Source organism: Centroberyx affinis, unplaced genomic scaffold (assembly GCF_046629955.1).
Source record: "Centroberyx affinis isolate AG114_WGS23_722 - 3 ecotype Tasmania unplaced genomic scaffold, CSIRO-AGI_Caff_v1 ptg000074l_1, whole genome shotgun sequence".
Taxonomy (NCBI): Eukaryota; Metazoa; Chordata; class Actinopteri; order Beryciformes; family Berycidae; genus Centroberyx; species Centroberyx affinis.
The window spans coordinates 15,001-34,397 of NW_027278784.1; the positions used below are offsets into that span (position 1 = coordinate 15,001).

Genomic DNA, 19,397 nt, shown 5'->3' on the forward strand with positions numbered 1-19,397 from the left:
CGTAAGGACATAACTTTCTTTGTAATGACTAAATCTCTGATGTACACAACAGGAGGATTCTGTCCTACTGTACTGTCTCTTACTGTGTTTAATCTATCTTCAGTAAGAAGTCTTTGTAGCCTAAAATTGCAAAACTACCATATCATTTCCAGCTATACTTTCATATATGGTGAGTACAGTTTTTATGTGTTATGAACATTAGATATGACAATGCAGCATTGCACTCAATGAACAGAATACAGCATATACTTTAAATTCACCCCATTTATATACAATTTCAATCAAGTAACATCCCTTAAAAATTATGATGTTGCTTCATAATTTCATTTTGGCTCATCTGCATTACGCACCACTAGTACTTGCAATCTATGTGAGTAAATATAGCATTATCAGCTACAACAGTGCCTGCCAGCAATCAGATGCTGATGCAATTATCTTGCTGGAAGGAAGAGAATATCACATTCATTAAATAAACATAAAGTCATACACATATTGTAGAGGAGTTCCCCTTCAGTCTCACCTCATGCTCTCTCTGCTGCATGGAGGGGATTCTCAGCAGGGGTTGTTAGAGGTTCTTCAACCAACTGTCTACTTAACATCACGAATGTTCGGTGCTGGCAATGTTTCACCGCCAATTGAACGAACAGGCATTCATCTGACTGTTATGAATGGAGAAGGGTGGAAAGGTCAATGCAAAGCAGCTTGTCCGTGGACTTATTACTGCCAATATTCTGTCCTGAATGTGTGATGTATGTTGCGTGTCTGTGCGTGTGTGTGTGTGTGTGTGTGTGTGTGTGTGCGTGTGTGTGTGTGTGCACGTATGTTCTATGGGTGGGTACATCACAGCAGTATGTAATGTGTTTCTGTCAAAGTCAAAGATGATTAATTGTATTATAAATATGATACTCAAGTTTCCCACAGAGAAGTTTGACATGTATAGACTTTGCCAAAGGTTAGTTGGTTAATTTCATTCATTCATAAACTTTGTATTGTACCACGCATAGTTTATGTTATATGTATTGTAAATCAGATGAGAAGAGTTTCATTAACATATGTACAGAGTACAAGTCTATGAGAGGCCGTTTAGGCCATAAATCATTCTTACTCTTACACACACCATCATGCACTCTCACACGCACTACTATTTTCTTTCACATACACTATCAATCTCTCATACACACCCAATCATACTCTCTCACATACACTATTATACCCTCTATAACAGTGTGTGAAAGAGAATGATAGTGTGTGAGAGAGGGTATGATGGCGTATATGAGAGAGAATGATAGTGAGTGAGAGAAAGTATGATGGTGTGTGTGAGAGAGAATGATAGTGTGTGAGAGAGGGAATGATGGTGTATATGAGAGAGAATGATAGTGGGTGAGAGAGAGTATGATGGTGTATGTGAGAGAGAATGATAGTGGGTGAGAGAGAGTATGATGGTGTGTGTGAGAGAGAATGATAGTGTGTGAGAGAGGGTATGATGGTGTATATGAGAGAGAATGATAGCGTGTGTGAGAGCGAATGATACTGTGTGTGAGAGAGTATGATGGAGTGTGTGAGAGAGTATGACAGTGTGTGAGAGACAGTATAATGGTGTATGTGAGAGAGTATGATAGTGTGTGAGAGAGGGAATGATGGTGTATATGAGAGAGAATGATAGTGGGTGAGCGAGAGTATGATGGTGTATATGAGAGAGAATGATAGTGGGTGAGAGAGAGTATGATGGTGTGTGTGAGAGAGAATGATAGTGTATGAGAGAGGGTATGATGGTGTATATGAGAGAGAATGATAGCGTGTGTGAGAGCGAATGATACTGTGTTTGAGAGAGTATGATAGAGTGTGTGAGAGAGTATGACAGTGTGTGAGAGAGTATGATGGTGTGTGTGAGAGAGTATGATGGTAAGTGTGAGAGAGTATGATGGTCTGTGTGAGAGAGTATGATGGTGTGTGAGAGAGTTTGTTTGAAACGGAAGGTAGTTTGCACAGGAAGGCAGTTTAAATTCTCAGTTCCTGATTGGTTTACAGCCAATCAGGAACTGAGGACACAGGACAAAGCCTGCAGCACTGCCAGCAGCATTTACAGAGAGTTTGTTTGAAACGGAAGCGACTAAATCGGCTAAGAAAACTTTTAATTCGTAAGTTAATAAGTTTTGTTGGTAGGATAGCAAGATCACAATGATTTTTCTGATTATTTACCTTCTTTGTCAAGCTCAGTTTTTGTTTCTGGGAGTGAATGGCAATGAGGACGACATTATTAATTTTTTGTGTAATGTCCTGATGTGTTCAGGACATTATAAGGGAAACTGACAGCATGGGACCTGACAGCATGGTTTTGGCAAGATTATACTGTGAGCTTGATGGCCACACAGACAATATCTGCTTTTCTCTTGATTTGCCAGCAATTAGAAGAGGGTGATAGTAGAGAGTGTGTAAGTGCATTGGAGGCTGTGTACATATGTTTTCATTCCATATTAAATTCATATGAAAACTCAAGATCAGTTGAAGTGACACATAGGGCTATGATCAATTCTTTAGTTCCTCCAACAATTAGATCTGGTCATCCTGGTCGCCCTCGGTACAACATATTACATGAACAAGTTGCTCACTGTTTGTCCCTTGGGATGACTTGGCAAAGAATAGCCCTATGCTTTGGGATCAGCAGGCGGACACTGTATAGGCATAGACAGCAACTTGAAATCCAACCACTAACTTATACAGACATGTCCGATGATGCGCTTATTGATGTAGTTGCGGAGGTCCTACAAAACACCCCAAATGCTGGTGAAAGGTGTGTGTTAGGAAGCCTTCGTTCACGGAACATCAGAATACAACGTTGGCGTGTTAGACACTGCCTGCAAGAGCTTGACCCAATTGGACGGGCCATCCGACACTGCCATGCCATTCGCCGAAGGGTATACAATGTTCAAACCCCTAACCAATTGTGGTGAGTGATGTTTGTTGTTATTGCATTAATTTGTTTATATAAGAAAGCTTTGTCAAGAAGATTGCCTTATGAGGGAAAAGAGGTTCAAAGGAAACTTAAATTGAATATCTTCTTGACTGTGCCATAACAACATAACTGTAGGCTACACTGTGTAGATTAACCTCAGTCATCCAAGTAGCAAGATGTCCAAATGCAGTATTCATAGTATTCCCATGATGTCTCATACATTTCCTACGAATATGGCGCTTTGCAATACACACAGCTCATTGGGGTAACGCTTTATTTTCTGGGTCCACAATTTCCTAATAATTTCCTAGAAATGAACTACACATTTTTTAGGAAATTTCCTGGAAAGAACCATTACATTATTTACTAAGTATAGTGAAAATAGAGAAAGAGTTCAATAGTAGTTGGTAGTTGGTAATTTCCTCTGTTGTTTCCAAGACAGAACCCTGAAATGATGTAGCAGTTATATAGAAAATTTGAAATTAGAGGAAGGAATTAATCAAATAACTATATTGTATAATTATATGAATAATGACTTGGGTTACCAAATTGACCTCTATTTTTGCAGTAAATAGTTAATAGTTTTGCAGTTCTTTCCAGGAAACTCTTTCAGAAAATAGACAGTATCTTGACTTACCAGACTGCTGACATTTTGTAGCCTATATAACTAGTGCATCATTTCATGGTTCTTTCCAGGAAACTTGACAAGAAATTAAGAGTTCCTTCCTAGGAAATTATTAGGAAATTGTGGAAAATATTGGTTGTGTTTGTCATTTATTTGTTAGGCTACAATCACGATGTAGCAGATGTAATACTACCTCAATCATACTGTACTGGATATTAATGAATTGAAGACGTTTCGCCTTTCAATCAAATGACTGTCAGTTCTGAGGACAAGTGGGAAAACCCCAGCATTAGTCCCTGTGGAGATGCCGCATGACGTCACTCCCCCCGGGAAACTCCCGGTGACGCCTGGGACTGGCCCGAGTTGGCCTGCCATGGAAAAAGCCAAGGTAAAGACGTTATGGCAGCGGACAGGTGATGTTGCCCCCCCCCCCCCCCCCCCCAACACACTTTTTCCTCTGTTAAATGTCTCCTTAGTCTCCTTAACACCTATTTCAAACCATCAGCCTTCTCTGTCTAGATTGTCTTGATCTTCGAGACTGTGTTGTTTAAGTGTCATGTAGACCGCTGTGTGCTGATCTGATGGGTTCGCTCTTCTATGCTGCGCCATGCCTTGGGTCTGTGTCAACAATTTACAGATCTGTATATTCCGTACTGTTCCGCGTGTTGACCGCACAGAAATGTGTACCCGTCCGGTCAGGACTCCGCAGTCACACACTTACAGGATAAACATAACAGTTTCGAAGATCAGGATGTGTCTACACTCCAGACAGAAGACGGATGGATTGAAGGAAGTGTTAAGGAGGCTTTATATTAAACAGAGGGATTGCAACATCACCTGTCCGGTGCCATAACATCATTACCTCTGTGTTTTCCCCTGCACGCCAACCCTGCCCAGTCCCTGGAAGGGGGGGCATCACTGGGAGATCCTGGGGAACCCCCGGTGACGTCACGCTCAGCACGCCAGAAGTGCATTGTAGGATGTCCTGGGAAAATCTAGGCTACTTGAGTGAATTAGAATTACTGATTTTAGAATGTACTCAAAGAAGTACAAATACATGTAAAAGCTACTCAATTATTACAGTAAGAGTAGGCTACTTATAATTAGTCACTTGCCACCCCTGATTTCAATTTGAGGTTGGATAGCTGATTAAGTTGAGCGATAAGGGATGCACTTGGAGTGTTGCTGGAGTGGTATTCCTATACACCCCTGCTGCACTGACCAGGTTTTTTTTCTCCTTACAGTCACGGCATGGAGAACACAGGGGTTGCTCGCTATATGTTAGAGAGAAGGGGGTTAAACCAGCGAAGTGTTATCACAGGCCGCAGTGTTCATAACCAGAGGATAGAACGGTTGTGGGCAGAATTGAATCGAGTGGTGTCATTCCACTTCAGTAACTTGTTCACCTTCATGGAGAACCAGGGTATATTAGATTCTACAGACGAGCTTCATCTGTTTTGTCTACAGTATATATATTTGCCTAGAGTTCAAAGGGCTGCCGGTTACCGTAATTATAGTTTTGTTGTTGACTGCATGAGTTTAATTAATGGACACACCTCAGATTTCCGTTATGATTTACAGCAGGCATTAATAGTTAGTCAATTAAACCTTTTGTTTATGCTTGATCTGATTGAACAAAGCCCTTTGTGTCATGTGCTCCATTCTTATTCCCACAATAATTAATATCTCATGAAAGGCATAGCAGAATTTAGTATTTTTTGCCAAGAGACGAGCTCATATGCTCTCAGTGCATCCTATAGGTCTGTCTGATCACATTAACCTCCAACAAGATACAATTCACAAGATACATTACAATTCAACAAACAACATGTTCCCAAGTTATTCTCTACCAAAGCCCTGTGTGTTCTCTAATGCAAAGTCCATGCTCTCTCTGAAGTCCATATATGTGGCAAGCAATGGTAACTTGAGGCAGTTGATGCATGTGTTGGCCATAGGCAAATGGCGTTTGGTGCTGGAGGAGTCTTCATGCAGGAAATCAATGGAGGGCTGAGGGGAGAAGCCAATTGGTGGGATGACACTTGTACCAGTGGCAAAGGCTAGGATTTTTGATGATCCTTCTTCCTCTGATAAAAAAACACAACAAACAAAAAACAAAAACAAGATTTTTTATATTGAATTATATACATCCAAAAAAACATTCTAGCTGGACTAGCACTAACAGAGCAACTCAGTCATGTAGCGCTTCATATAGTTTTAATCGTTCACATTATGCCAATACATAGAACGTTATTGGCCATGTGGCCTTCATCAGTGTGTTGTAAAGGCCTGATAGCCTGACTACATGAAAACTACATGAAACACTACATGACAGAGTGCGACCCTCGCTTGGAATAATAACCATCTGAGTGACACAAAAATGATACACGGAGCAAATTGCAGCGAGCACAGCTGGGAGTCAACACCTCTCACCTTAAAAACAACCTAAAGCAAGAAAACACCAAGACATGGAAGCACCAACATTTACCTTCTACATCTTGTAGGTAGTCACTCCAAAATGGTACAACACGCTCCTCTGCCCTTCTCTTGTTGCTCCCCTCCTCAGAGAGCCGGATATGGAAAAGATGATCCATCAGGTCAGCCGTCAGTGGAGATGGTTCATGGCACATTAAAGGCCTGAAGCTCTCCGGGTGCATTTGGATCGCATCCAGAACACCAAGTGTCTTCAACCCATCTCTAAATCTATAAAAAATACAAGCATAAAAAAGACAAAAAAAAATATATGCATTAGACTTCAAATTTAATAATCCAATAATCCGTTGTGGGGGGGGGGTCAGCTGTTTTTTTGTATCTTTATATGGTTAGTTATACTTTACTGATACCTCAACAACTTTGTCATGTCGGCCATGGCGTTCCCTCAAAAGCATAGGATAAGATAGTGTAAGATAGTAAACACACAAATTGTTGTCTACAATCATAGTATTAGAAAGACAAACCTTTCAAAAGCCCCCCAGACTCTGTGGACCACTTGAAACATGAGGACATCCTGAACCAGCAGGTCTTTGTCCTCTATGCAGGTCAGTGGCCTCAGACAACCTGCATTTGCCAGGTAATCCTGCAGTGGTTCCGTGGAGAGTAGCAGGTCGTCCAGGGAAGTACACTCTGACACCTAACAACAGTACACATGAAAAAAAGAAAGAAAGAAAGAAAGAATTGATTTGTAGTGCCTAGCATGATTCGGTCAGTCAGTGAGTCTTCACTCAAAAAAGACTACCAACATCAAGAGAAAAGGTACGACTAGGTGTGTACATACAGGGGGTGTACAAAATAACATTAACACCTTATAATATAATACAATACAATACAATAGGCCTGCAGTAAATGCCAGCTTTGTGAAGCTCATAATGTTCAGCTTTTGTGAGACTGTCACAGAGGTGTTGATTCAGCCTCTTTGGTGAGGGTCTACTTGTGACCACTCTCCTCTTTGCCAATTCAGTGTGCCTGTTTGGCACATGTTCTCATGATTTTTTAGACTTTTTTTGGAGAACTTAAAGACTCACTTTTGTAACTGCCTTTGTAATTGAGATTTACAAGGGGTGGACAAAATAAACACCACATGAAAAAGGACATTAACTTTGAAGTAACTAAATCACAATTACATAGAGGAGAGTGGTCAAAACTAGACCCTCATCAACATTGACTGAAGGACACTTAAAAGGGATATTTGCTAAATACCACAGACTATGGCCTCAAAAATGACCATAGAGTTAAATCAACACCTCTGTGACACAGTCTCAAAAAAACCCTGAACATTATGGGCTTCACAAAGCTAGTATTTATTGCAGGGCTATTGTATTTGGATTGTATTATATTGTAAGGTGTTTCATATATGTACACCCCCTGTATATGCAGAAAATGAAGTAGCAGGATGGAGTGTCAATGAGTGTCAAGCATGGTCTTTAATTATACAGTGACAACTTTCTATTTACTGGCTCTACACAATTCTGTATTATTACAATGCCAAACAATATAACCAAATTACTTATAAGCTGTAACCAACATGCCCATGCAAACACATGTATAAAAATGAAGGTCAAATGCACTACAGATCAACAGAATAGAACATTATTACCTTTTTAACTTTTTCGTACAGCTCAAAGTCAGCAATGTCTTCCAGGACAGGCTTTGCGGAGTCTTTGCCACCAAGTAGACAAGAATAGAGAGTTGGAGAGAGGAATCCTGGTGAAGGACAACCGTGAACAAGGCTCACAGCAATGGCCCGGCCAGCGAATACCGGTCTTCTCTTAAAGCTGGAGAAAACACAACACAAAGCACAGGGATGTGCAATCTGTGACAAAGCATATACATTTAAAAGCAAATTACCCCTAGAAAATAAGTTTATGACAACATTTTCAATATAATAAATAGATACATACACAGATCTATCAACATACTTACCTGTACTGTCCAGAGCCAAATTCTTTTTGTCCTCCCTTCCTTCAAACATTGGTGACTGTGCCAGGGCTTCCATAAGCAATCTTAAAAATTCTCGCCTAGGCCCACCCAGGTCCACAGCCTCTTCATCCTTTCCCATATCATCCGAAAACTTGATGCTCATCATATGATTTGGATTGTAGGACAGTCATTTGAAGCCCCGTATGGCACCGTCCAACACTGAAAACCTATTTATGTTGAATTTGCATCTTTGGTTGCTGTCAATTTGTGATGCAACATTGAGAAGCAATTCACGTGCTGATACTGTGCCTGAGCAGTCAGCTGTCCTAATAAAACAAAATACATGGAAACATTCATTAGGATGGGAATAATGCCATGTAGCTCTTCCACTGGTCAAATTTTTGCTATCTACACACAACTACAATAACACAGGACTAGGTCATCGGTTTTCACAATTTAAAACCCAACAGCAGCTAACTAACATCAGCGTAAAATGTTAGCCATGTAAAGCACATCAGTAACATCAGCATCATAGGCCCAATATTTCCCCAAAGGTGCTTATATGCTTTGCCCTATGCATGACTTCTCTTCAATCAATCATGTCATATCTGCATTTACTGACTGCAACTCTTGCAATAATGTTTTACCACCCACCCCTTAGAGATGCATTACTTACATTTGACTCTCAAGACTGGCCATTATTGCATGGTTCAATTCCTCCTCATCTGAAGAAACAACTAATACTGTGTCCAAGATCGAAAGGTAGGCAGTATAGCCATCGTTGTAGTTTGATGGGGTGTGGCTCACTGTGGCAATGCTGTCCAAGCGATCACTGGAGACCTGCTGTGATGCAGCGGTCTGGTTCACCCTGGTCATGGTGTCACTGGAGGCCTGCTGTGATGCAGCGGTCTGGTTCGCCCAGGTCATGGTGTCACTGGAGGCCTGCTGTGATGCAGCGGTCTGGTCTGCCCTGGTCATGGTGTCACTGGAGGCCTGCTGTGATGCAGCGGTCTGGTTCGCCCTGGTCATGGTGTCACTGGCAGTCTGCTGTGATGCAGCGGTCTGGTTCGCCCTGGCCCTTCTGGTCATATGACAAGTGGAAACTTCCTGTGTTGCTGTGATCCTGTTACCCCTGGCCCTTGTAGTCATACGATCACTGGTGGCTTCTTGTGATGCAGTGGTCTGACTGGCAATGGCAGTTCTATGGTCACTGGATGTTGATGTGGTGTCTACCTCCACACAACTCTCATCTGAATCTGAAGAGTCAAACTTAAAAAAACAAGAAAAGAAAATAAACAAAGGGGCACAGAACAAAGCTAGCTCATAAACTAAAAACTGTAAGTTGCAAGGTAAGTACAAAAACACCACTGAAACACTGCTCTTCATAACAGTATTTAAATGACTTACCTGTACCAGAAGAGACCTTGATGGCCTAATGTACATGGACTTTGATCTGAACACTTTATGAATCATAAAGCCATTCAGCTCCTGGCCTTCATGGAACTTTGGCAAAACCAATTTGTTCCCACATTGCATCAAAAGCTCCACACTTAAAAAAAAACCCAACCCAAACATAACAGGGGAAATAAACAGCAGTGAGTGCTTCCACAGTAGGGCTTTAGCAATGCACATTTATTGGTAGTTTATATAATATGCAATGTGTACGACTTAAATACATCTTAAATAAAGTTAAAAGAATCAGTAAAATACACTGTTGCTACTAACAATTAGTTCCATACCACTGATGGATCCTTTTCACTGACATAGCAGGGTAAACACAGCTGCAGCTAACAAAATTAATAATAGGTCAGTTTGTTTTAGGTATGCACAAGCAACAATTAGAGAGATGGGACGATTTATCAAAATTCAACATATCACAATACAAAAATGTGACAATACGTATAGTGGGGCAGAAAAATGAATCGCGATGTTAGCTCCATTTTATTCTGCCATAGTAATCACAAATGAGACAAGCTCACAAGCTCTCCATCCAAATTATATTGTGTGAACTTTGTAGTGACATTTTTATATTGTTTACATTCTAGCAAGCCAGTGCCATTTCTAGAAAGATTTTAGAACTTTCCTATTAGCAATTATATTAGCTGCAGCTGTGTTCACCCTGCTATGAAATGGGTCTATTAATTTATATCAAAAGGCAGCAATCAAACCATTAACTATCTTATACTTTGGCCTATAATATTTGGACAACATAATACCTGACATCCTCTGGAATTTTATCCTTGAATGCGTCTCTTATTTCTTGGATGACAGTTCTGGAGTCCCATATTTTCCTTATTTCAAAGCCACTCAAAATATAGCCACATGGAGCTTCCTTTTGGTTTTGTGCTTGCACACTGATCCCCATGATGGATGGGGTAACAGGATGACATCCTTGTTGAAGGCAGGGTGATGCTGGGTGGTAGACCTGAAAATTATTGAACACAATCATTGCATTTCCCATCTTTTAATCGTTAGCTACTTAACGAGTGGGATAAATGTTGTGCTTCCTGGCACACTTAATAATATGGGCAACATGTAGACAGGGAGTAGCTAATGTAGAGAGGAACAATACAGAACATTAGCAAAAGACACTCCAAAACAGGGTATAGTCTTTTAAGTTTAAGCACTATCACGAGCGTGTAGTTAGAAAAATAAATAGGCTACACAATGTCCGCGATGTCCGTGTCTAAACAAACAAATGTATATTGAGGGATGCAAACTTCCCAGTTAAAATCTGCTGTAAAGGCCCATTCACACCTAGAACGATAACTATAAAGATAACTATAATTATAAAAAGATTTAAATCTTCTCAGTAAATAGAATGTCTGTGTTCACACTACAACTGTTACTATAAAAACATCCAAAACGATATGATTATATTCTTGGTTCAGAGCGATTTTTTGGATCTACAGACAATGATAAAACATTTTCAACAAATCAAAATAAAGTTCTACAAAGGAAGCAGGTGGTAGAATTCAGTCGCTCACTGCAGTGATGGCGTTGCTTGCTGAGGAACTGATTACAGAAGTCCAGAGCAACAGGAACACCGGCACTATTTGACAAAGACCATCACCTCTAAAAATATTGAAAAGAAACGTGCCATACCGGTCGCGGTCGGAAGAGCTCTTGGGATTTAGCAATGTCTGTTTACATTACAAGCTAGTTAACTCGCCAACTAAAATAGTGTAAAACAGCATCATGTCCTTACCTGCCGAGGAAATTGCGCCATTATCATATATTTTTAATGTCTCTGACAGGGAGACAGCAACATGTGTTTCCCCTTCAGTCTACTGAAAACCCGTTTAGCCATATAGTAACGTTACAGGTGTTGCTCTCAACATGGGTTACAGGATACTTTACTCTTTGATCCGCAGTAGTGTGGTGTTGAGAGTCACCTACTGGTAAAGAAATGAATAGCTTCACTTGGGGACTATCATTTGCTCTCATATAAACAAAGCACAATAATGTAAAGACAGTGCCCATAAAAGAGCATTGATTCTGCCAGCTTCTCTCTCTTTTGCAACAATTCGTGAACCCAAATCATTCGGCTGTGTCGTTAATTTACTTTAGAGAGCTAGTAAAATAAAAGCACGTATGTATAGTAATCATCCCCCATTTTGCTCTGAATATTCAGCGCCAAAATAAGTAGTGTGAATGTTTGAGCAACAATGTACCGTTATAATTTATCGTTATTTTCACATCGGTGGGATTTACATATCTCAATTTACATTTGTTGGTTTAATAAGTAACGTTAGACACTGATCTTGACCGCCCCAAGATAGCGGTCGATTACTATAACCAGTATTGGTAAAATTCTATGATCTGACATTTGCAAAAGAAGGATCAAAGCCAGTTTCTATATCGTGTTCTCTGTGTAATTTACCAACGTTACCAAGACTATGCAGAAGTGTCTATAATCATTTCAAGACTTAAAATGTGCATCCGCTGTATTTAATTTGTATTGTAGAACCATCAATTTTGGCAAGGTTCTGAATATGAATGGCATAAGAGCTGTGACTCTGACTACCGTGATTAACGGCGATGACAACGGACAGCAGCTAGGCTGCTAGTAGGCAGTAGTATTGCTAGTACGTAGCTAGCAGTAGATGCAATAACAAGGGGACGCCATTAGATCATTAATGATATATTTAAGTGTAATATAAATGTAATAACTTGAGAAGAAAGCACGAGACTGTTGACTCACCTCTTCCTTGGCTTTGAAGCCCATGTCCCAAAATACTGCTGAGTTTGGTATCGGGGGCGCATCTCTTGGCTAGCTCCTGCAGAAGTCCCGCTAGCTGCTGCACCCGATCGAACCGTTAACATTCGACGCATTTCGTCATCAACTGTAGATGTGGTTCCCGCTGATGGTTGCTGTCTTTGGTTTAACAAATTTGACATTGTTGTTGCTGTATTTGGAGAATTTAAAATATTACTTAATAGGCCAATAGCTTCATTGAGTCGTTCCCTGTCCATTTTGCCACTTGCTCAAGTCATGCTGGTGTAATTGGGAGGGGGCGGGCCTTGTGTGTGACAAGGCTGTAAGCCAATCAGGAACTGAGAATTTAAACTGCCTTCCTGTGCAATCAAACTACCTTCCGTTTCAATCAAACTGTCTTACACACACCATCATACTCTCACACACACACCATCATAATCTCTCTTGCACACTATCATTCTCTGTCATACACATTATCATTCTCTCTCATGCACACTATCATTCTCTGTCATTCACATTATCATTCTCTGTCATTCACATTATCATTCTCTGTCATTCATATTATTATTATTCTCTGTCATACACATCGTTCTCTCTCATGCACACTATCATTCTCTCTCATACACAGTATCATTCTCTGTCATTCACATTATCATTCTCTGTCATTCATATTATTATTCTCTGTCATACACATCATTCTCTCTCATACACACTATCATTCTCTGTCATTCACATTATCATTCTCTGTCATTCATATTATTATTCTCTGTCATACACATCATTCTCTCTCATACACACTATCATTCTCTGTCATTCACATTATCATTCTCTCTCACATACACCATCATACTCTCTCTCACACACTATCATTCTCTCTCACACACACCATCATACTCTCTCTCACACCTTATCATTCTCTCTCACATACACCATCATACTCTCTCACACTCTATCATTCTCTCTCACATACACCATCATACTCTCTCTCATAGACTATCATTCTCTCTCACATACACCATAATACTCTCTCTCACACGCTATCATTCTCTCTCATACACAGTATCATTTTCTGTCATTCACATTATCATTCTCTCTCATACACAGTATCATTCTCTGTCATTCACATTATCATTCTCTCTCATACACAGTATCATTCTCTGTCATTCACATTATCATTCTCTCTCATACAAGTATCATTCTCTGTCATTCGCATTATCATTCTCTGTCAATCACATAATCATTCTCTCTCAGATACGCCATCATACTCTCTCTCGCACACTATCATTCTCTCTCACACACACAGTTAAGAAGGTATGATAGTGTATGTGAGAGAGTGTGATAGGATGTGTGTGACAGATTGATAATGTATTTAAAAGAAAATAGTAGTGTGTGTGAGAGTAAGAATGATTTATGGCCTAAACGGCCTCCCATACAAGTCCCCCAAGTCATTGATACTGCTATATGTTGCCAAGTTGTTCTCCTTTCTCCATCTTGTTTGAAGGATGGTGTTCATATTCTTTAATAAAGGATTGTTTGTATGATCCGCTTATTTATTAGATGCCATGGTGAGTGTAGAGTAAGAGGCAAGATGGGGGAGAGAGAGAGAAGATTTGACAAGTAGGGTGACAAAGCTGTGAGACGGATTCTAACCCACAACTTCACAAGTTACTTTAGCCCATCTTATGTACCAGGATGCTCCATTATTACATTAGATGTTCTTTAATCTTTTTCTTAATATCCATTACCATTTCTGCTGAAAATTAGCCTTCTTATCTCAAGAACTTTGATTCCTTCTTTACAACTTTCACTCCTGGTGCAATTCATAACAAGATCCCTCAGAACCATTCAATAACTATTTACTATTTCAACATGATTCTAAAACAATCAAACTGTGACAATTTGCTGTATTTGTCAAAGTCTTACATCTCCAAAAAGTCTGAATGCATTAAAACAACTGTGGGAATTCCACTTAGGGGCAAAACAGGCCATTGCACAGGTGCTGGGTGAACACATAAGTTGCCCTATACCCCTATGCATTCAAGCTGTGGCCTTATGGCTTTAAAAAAAAAACTAAGTCTAACCCTAACCCTATGCTGAAAACATTTTAACAGAATATATCCTCACAGCAGATATGGACAAAGAGGATAATTCAATATGTCAGCTTTGGAAGACAATCTCAAATCTCTCTGAGTAGTATGGGCTTAACAGGAAGGAGAACAGAGTCCTGGACTGGTTCTCTTTGCTCCAACACATCCTGGTAGGAATTATAAGTACTTCTTAACCAAATGTGATGAGGAGCAGCAGAGTTAAAAGGACAGCAGGCTACCTGGGAAGCTCATCTTATGACCCACCATTGTATGCACCATTGTAAAGTTCTATAGAGCTGAATCCACCTTTGCTGAGGTAGAAAACCCCAACCTAAAAAGTCAGTGGAAGAATAGCACACTCTTCTTAGAAAAGACAGACCACACCCTGAATCTCTCTCTGTCTCTCTCACACACACAGACACACACACACACACACACACACACAGACGCAGACCTTATAGTACAGAGCATTTATCTCTTGAAATCATTTAAAGACATCCCTATGAAAAGGCATTCCATGTGAGAAACTGCTAACCTGGGAAGAGTTTCCACTCCCATAGCACCTACGCACAGTATTAATCATAATGCATAATCCTAGCATCATCTTTCACAGTACATACAGAATAGCTGTAGAGAATAGCTGGTTGATTTTTTCATTTCCATTCTGTAATGCATTATCAGTGGTTTTAGTTTGTCACAGGATCACAAACACAAAACACTTTCAACATGTAGCAAGCAATGTCAGATACTAAAAAATAAAAACGATTAGACGTTTCCTCAGGACACAGAAGACACAGTGTCATGCAAAAAGATACTGTCATATGTTGAACATGACAAGTGAACGATATCACTGCTGCCACGAGATACCTATACAGTAAGTTCCACCACTGCCACCTTTTACAATACAGTACCACCTAAAGACAGATTGAATAGTAATCAAACAAATGGGAACATCATATGTGATATTGGAATGTGACATAAATTAATTGCATTACAAATACAAAGCTTTACGCTCAGCTGTGCTCTGTATCCTAAAGGAAAAGCATGTCTCGATTCCCCAACATTACGCTGCTGTCCTATCAGACATAGCACTACCACTTTACAAAGCTCATGGTACAGTTCATACTTCAGCTCTGTATTAGTTAGTCATGGACAGTCTACAGAGAGCAGTAAAGTCAAAATGCATTAGACATATCACCATCGGGGAGCCATAAAGCTAACAGCACTTCATATCAGCCAAGTTGTGTAAGGTCAAAGAGTCGGAGAATGGTGATATGTGACATAGTGAACTGGAGTGTATATGTCTGGCATACAACCTCATCCTATATCATCCACTCTATATGATGCCCATCCTTTTTGTTCTCTCCCATGTCCAGTAAAGCAGCAATACCCTAAAAAAAGTAGTAGGATACAGACAAGCAGAGGAGGATTCAGTCAGCTGCTGGAGACAAGTTGCCAGTAGGGAGCCATTAGCTAGCTAGCAACGGTGCTAAGCAGTGCTGTAATGTATTTGGCAGAGCTAGCTTAGTGATGGCGTTGACTGCTGACGCACTGAGAGAAAAGCTTGGCTACTTCTACTGTGCTGCTACTCTGCTCACATGTGCTGTTCTGTTCAGCATGCATGACAATTACATCACTAAGAGAGAGACATAAAGAGATAAACAGAGACAGTGAAAATGTGTGACAGAGTTTGAAAGAGAGTGTGTGTGCATGTGTGTGATGTGGTGTCGAGACTGTGGTTGGGAGAAATAAAAGTGTCTAAATTGCTCTAACTACTGGCTATGAGATGAATTGATATTTTGTAGTAGCAAGTTGTTGTTCAGACTTTGGAAAATATACTGCAAGAACACAGTGGTACATGTCACCATAGCAACCTACTTTAAATGTGACCGAGGGTTAAGGTAAAATGACTCCTTACACAGCTCTTGCATCTTTGTTTGGTTTGTTAGTTATCATAATGGGAAAGCCTATGCCAGTGTGCTGGAAAGGAACCTCAGGCCGATAGTCAAACCTTGGATTCAGGAGGAACAATGCGGATTTTGTCCTGGTCGCACAGTGGACCAGCTTTTTACCCTCTCACAGATAATTAATGGGACATGGGATTTTGCTAATCTTGTCTACATGTGTTTTGTGGATTTGGAAAATGGCTACGACGACCATGTTCCCTGAGGTATCCTGTGGGAGGTGCTGCGGGAGTATGGGGTGCCGGGGCCACTGCTGCAAACCATTTGGTGCCTATACACTCAGAGCCTGAGCTGTGTTTGCATTCTTGGCTTTAAGTCAGGCTCATTCAAGATGGGCATCGGACTCTGACAAGGATGCGCCTTGTCCCCTCTCCTGTTTGTGATATCCATTGACAGGATATCAAGGTGTAGCAGAGACCTGGAGAGTGTCCAGTTCAGTGACATTAGGATGGCATCTCTGCTGTTTGCAGATGATGTTGTCCTTTTGGCTTCATTGGACTGTGATCTTCAATGTGCATTTGAGCGGTTGAAGAATGAGACTATGTACACAAGCAGTTGAAACTGGGCCTGGGAGTGCCTGAGGATCCCCCAGGAGGAGCCGGAGGAAAAGGAAGTTTGGGCCAAATATTTGAAGATGATATTTATCATCTTCAAAAATATATTTATCATATTGAGCCACCAGGACACCTTTGTTATGACTGCTGATTATTATTACGTCCTCCACAAGAGCAGCATGGAAATGTCTTTCTAAACATCGTCCTGCTGAGTGTATGTTACTCTTTCCATGACCTCAGATGGGTCTGGGGTTTTTTACCAGCTGGCAAACATGGCACATTCAGTTTCTACCAGATGTTTAAAGTAACAAATTACAACTGCTCTAGTTTACTACTTTTTTTTTAGTAATGCCCCTTCGGCCTTAAAAGAGTGCTTTTGTCAAGATCTACTCCTACATTTACTTGAGTAGGTTTTATTTTTAGACAAATAGTAAGCGTAAGCATAGTTGAGTACAATGAAATCTGTAATTTAAACTTGTAAAACACAGTCATTCTGGACCTCACTTACTGAAATTGATACTCTAGACTCTAGAATTGCACTATACGGTGAGCTGATTGATTTCATCTAAGTATCAGTATTTTTACTTGTAGAATTCTTTTATATAATTAATTTATGACTTCAGCAGGATTTTTTATTTATAATTTATTCCAATCATATTCTGCTATTCTGCAGTGTTGAGCTGAATCCAGCTTTGAGTCCACTCATCAGTGGACTGATATAGTTGATGGATATTAACCTCACATAATACTGTTTTTGAAACTTTACTCCAATGCAATGAATCATTGGGCGCATCAATGGAAAAACTTAATCTGAAGAAAATACTACGGGCCACTGGACATGTAAAGTTTCCATTACTGGTGCCAGCAAAGGCAGTCAGCAGAGTAAGTTTGACAATGAATGAAGGGATAGATAGATAGATAGATAGATAGATAGATGTGTGTGTGTGTGTGTGTGTGTGTAGATGTGCATGCACATACACACGTGTGTCGCGTGTCTCATTAGATGTAGCAGCTCCCACAATGTGATTTATATCATCAGCAGTGATTTAAAGTTGAACTTGGACAATGATGCTCTGAGTGTGTGTGTGTGTGTGTGTGTGTGTGTGACAGACATGCACAAAGTGTGTGTGTGTGAGGGAGAGAATGTGAAAATTACAGCATTACGTTTGAGTGTGTGTGTGTGTGTGTGTGTGTGGGCGTGCGTGTGTGTACAGTAAATATGTTTGCTTCTGCCATGACAACCGTCCACCCTGATACATTGGTGGATAAAGGACCTCTGTTCTCCTCCTTCTCTTCATTCATCTGTTTCTACACAGATCACACACACACACAAAAACACACATTTTCTGTCTCTAATTCATCTGTTTCTACTAGAGCAACAGCACATCGCCGGCCAAATGACTACAACAGGTCCATCTCGAGTCGGCCAAATCACTATGTCCAAATCGACTTGTGTATGTGTGTTTGTGTGTGTGTGTGTGTTTTGCTTTATTTTTGTTGATGGCCAAATGGCTATGTATCCATGTACCCTCTCTCTCTCTCTCTCTCGCTCTCTTTTCTCTCTCTCTCTCTTTTGGTCACACACACTTTTTGTCGCACACATACACACAATTTAGCTACAACTCTCTTTCAGGGCAGCGTAACTACATCTGTATCCATGCCCAGACTCGCAATGGCCGTCTGGCAATTCTGGCAAGATGGGCTCACTTACGTTTGGGCTGCAGGATTTCTGAATTGCTCATTTATTTGTTGATTTGTTGAAATTTGTCATAGGGTATTTTTCATGAAAATCTGTAAATTAGCCTTTCGATGGGGTGCCAACATCTCCTGTATAGCTCATTTATTAACTGATCATTAACTGACTGTAGGCTTTAAGCTGAGGCACATCATGTCTAATGTTTCGGTCCCTCTGGACCTTCTTCAAGAAATACTCTTGGAGAAGGTCCAGAGGGACCGAAACCTTAGTATGATCAATAAATTGTGATGCTGAGCAAGAACAGTGTGCGGGATCTTCTTTTCTCAAGACTGAAGTGATACTTTCCAACTCACCTGCATCGGAGATAGTTGCATGTGCAAATATCTCTATGAAAAAAAAGATATTCGCATCATAAATTTAAGTGTGAAGAGTGACAAATAAAGCACTGTTTTGCATAGAGGCTACATGCCGGCTCTCTGTCCTGAATCAAACAAACAAACAAGCAAATCCATGGACAAGGCAAAAAATGTCCTCATTCATCTAAATACATAACCCGGCACTGAGGTTACTGTGAACATCTTATTGATGAGATCTAGAGTGATATAAAGTGTTTGAGTTGGACTTGGTGAAGATGCCCTGAGCTAATGATGGCTTCCAGTCCACATGCTTAGCTAAGGGTTATCCACAGGGCTGGGTAACTGTGTGTTTCTGACTTCCATGGTGAAAAGATGTAGCCTGGTATCCAGCCCCTATGAATCGTTTTCAGCACTCTTCGAATTTGCATGGCGATTCATAAGGGTCTGGACGCAAGCCTATCCACTGGCAGTTATTTCGGACAGATACTGTCCGAGATACCTGATTGGCTGGTCGATGTAGGCGGGACTAA

General features: G+C 40.5%; 2 pseudogenes; both read right to left on the bottom strand.

Moving 5' to 3' along the window:
* The window catches only part of LOC139645245 (G2/M phase-specific E3 ubiquitin-protein ligase-like), a 17,870-nt pseudogene extending 8,850 nt beyond the window's left edge, over positions 1-9,020 (bottom strand).
* Positions 9,021-9,024: 4 nt separating this feature from the next.
* On the bottom strand, positions 9,025-12,467 carry LOC139645275 (uncharacterized; annotated as a pseudogene).
* Positions 12,468-19,397: the final 6,930 nt, after the last annotated feature.